Source organism: Phalangium opilio, unplaced genomic scaffold (assembly GCF_054372755.1).
Source record: "Phalangium opilio isolate 3A_F unplaced genomic scaffold, DU_Popi_V2 ptg000104l_1, whole genome shotgun sequence".
NCBI lineage: Eukaryota > Metazoa > Arthropoda > Arachnida > Opiliones > Phalangiidae > Phalangium > Phalangium opilio.
Window position 1 is genome coordinate 805,732 of NW_028324206.1, and position 3,431 is coordinate 809,162.

Genomic DNA, 3,431 nt, shown 5'->3' on the forward strand with positions numbered 1-3,431 from the left:
ATACGGATAAGGTTTTTAGATTGAACTAAAACACAACGTCTGAAGTGCGCACAGTCACGTGATGTGCAGAAATAATTTAATTGGCCGCAGTCAGGCACGTCTTTTAAAGTCCCAGCACAATGAGGGCAATGTAGATGACCCGTACGGGGCATGGGGGCATACCCTAGTTTTTTGAGGTTTTCATGAACATTTTCGGCCATACCGAAAGAGATGTGGTCAGATGAATGAAATATACCGGAATATTACTTATTATGCTAAAACTTTTACCGATCTTAACATTTCCGAGTAAAGTATACACGAATATGGCTAGACTGTCTCTTATGTTTTCTATTTAGCACACATTTTAAGGGACATTTTTACCAAAACAAGAATTACATATTACGTAAGGTGCATCGGAGGAAACACGTGATTTCTTACTAGCCTTGTCACCAACCTTTCTCTCCAGAGTTCGGAAGTGAAATGACTCTCTATAGTTTACAAAATCCCCTTTTGGCCACCCAGGTGTATGTTATATGACATTAAGGGGGAGGAGGGGGTCGAACATGGTTCATAACAAAAGAATTTATCCCAATATGTTTTTTTTACTTATAGGTAAACACGTTCAGACGTGTTGTAATGGCTTTTGGGGGCGTGGTCAAACCAGTTGTATTGTTATCAATGGAATTTATTTCGTCCTTTCTTTAATTGGAACACCCACCAGGTTTTATGACATTACAAGGGGAGCGAGGGTAAACCTTTATCCCCATCTGTTTTCTTTTATTTGTAAGTAAACACGTTCAGACGTATCTTAAGGGCTTTAGGGGTGGGGGGTCGTACCATTTGTATTGCTATGAATGGAATTTGTATTTAGAGTGATTTATTGCTTTGTTAATTGGTGGCCCATCCTACCACCAAACATTTAATTGATTCCATATGGTTGAACTGAGGGCATTATCCGGACAAGTCTCAACAAGTTATGTTTATGTAGCGTTAGCAGAGATACAACATATCATTAAACCGAAGCATTAACCTAATACGTACTATATTTATCAAAATTATCAACCTCGTAATCAAAAATTTGTGGAAAACATAAAACGGTATTGAAAGAAGCATCATTCACAACGCATTTCGTGTTAGAAGTAAAAAACAATCGAAACGTTTTTGATCAACTACGTTACATTTTTTCGAAACGAAATTGAGCATTTAAAATTCCTAAAATCTCATAGGAATACATGGGAAAATGAATAGACCACCGAAACGAAATCAGTCGTTTAGCATACATTCTACCGACACGAAAAGCGTCATTTGAAAAACATTTCAAATTGTTAAAAACGTTTCGATAAATTTTAGCTAAATTTATCAAAATTACTCTATGTTTCACCAAAAAAACTTTTAATTTAGCACCGATTAAGAATTTAGGATACATTTCTTAACGGTATATACTCCACCCAAGGGGTGGGAGGGGGGATAGAGATCAACAAAGATGTTAACGGCATGATTGTAAAAATAACTCACTCTGACACGCTGAAGGGTCCGTTACCATTAGGTTCGGGAGGTTGCTACGTTCTCCCCATCCCCATTGTATGTTTTGAGTTGTTATGGAGGCAAGTACACAAAGGTTGACAAGAATACGCCAGATCTTGGAGATCAACCCCCTAAAAACTACTTATTGTACTATTTATTTTACTGATCTTGGGAATGCTGGAATTCCTTAATCTCTGGTTTCAGAGTTTGGACGAGATTGTTTGAAGAATGACGTCATCTTAGAAACATGTTGAAACGCGCCCGTAAAGAATAACTTAATCCTTTTGTTAAGAAATACTCTTTGTAATCTATTTTGTATTTTTAAATAATAAATGTGTCACCTTTTTAATACTGTTTTCTTTTATTTCATATATAAAGTAATGGAGGGGGGGTTAAAAGAGAGGGGTAGGAACTATTGGTGATAAATAAATCGAATATTTCTATCATCATATTCATTCATCATCATGAACTCGGAGCTGCAGAGATATCATACTTTTTACTCCTGGCCACAAGATGGAAACTATAAAAAAGCTTTAAGTAGAACGGGGTTTTATTCGTTACATACCGATGATCTAGTACAGTGCTTCGAATGCAACGGCATTTTATTAGCCTGGAAACCCACCGATAGTCCTTACGAAGAACATTTGAAACATTTCCCTAAGTGCAACTTTATCAGAGGTAGGCACACAAAAAACATACCCTTTAGCATAGATGAAACAGAGACGTACACCAAGTCAATAAATAACAAAATCAAGACCGAGGAAAAAACACCTGAAAAACCCCAAGAAAACCAGGAAGAAATTTATCATACCTTTAAAGTTAAAACTACAGATCTCGAAAGATTAGTCTTGGAACTTTACGTTAGAAAACAACTAAACGCTTTGTATATCAAAGAAAAACTTAATGACTTACGTAAGATTTTCAAATAATATTAAAATTTATCATCTTCCTTACGAAGATAGAAGAAATTACTATAGGTTAAATCAAATGCAATTTAAAATGAAAATTGAAAAAATATCCTTATTGTTAGAACCTATACTTTTAAAGAAAATAAATAACTTTTTACTTTATATCATAGTCTTTAAAAATTTATTCCTACAGAAGCATCCTTTGTTATGAGCTTACAAAACTATAAGCCTACACAATCAATCAAATATTGACAGGTTGAGAAAAAAAAGAGGGGAGTACGTAAAACCCCGCTCTACTTAAAGCTTTTTTATAGTTTCCATCTTGTGGCCAGGAGTAAAAAGTATGATATCTCTGCAGCTCCGAGTTCATGATGATGAATGAATATGATGATAGAAATATTCGATTTATTTATCACCAATAGTTCCTACCCCTCTCTTTTACCCCCCCCCTCCATTACTTTATATATGAAATAAAAGAAAACAGTATTAAAAAGGTGACACATTTATTATTTAAAAATACAAAAGAGATTACAAAGAGTATTTCTTAACAAAAGGATTAAGTTTTTCTTTACGGGCGCGTTTCAACATGTTTGTAAGATGACGTCATTCTTCAAACAATCTCGTCCAAACTCTGAAACCAGAGATTAAGGAATTCCACCATTCCCAAGATCAATAAAATAAATAGTACAATAAGTAGTTTTTAGGGGGTTGATCTCCAAGATCTGGCGTATTCTTGTCAACCTTTGTGTACTTGCCTCCATAACAACTCAAAACATGCAATGGGGATGGGGAGAACGTAGCAACCTCCCGAACTTAATGGTAACGGACCCTTCAGCGTGTCAGAGTGAGTTATTTTTACAATCATGCCGTTAACATCTTTGTTGATCTCTATCCCCCCTCCCACCCCTTGGGTGGAGTATATACCGTTAAGAAATATATCCTAAATTCTTAATCGGTGCTAAATTAAAAGTTTTTTTGGTGAAACATAGAGTAATTTTGATAAATTTAGCTAAAATTTAT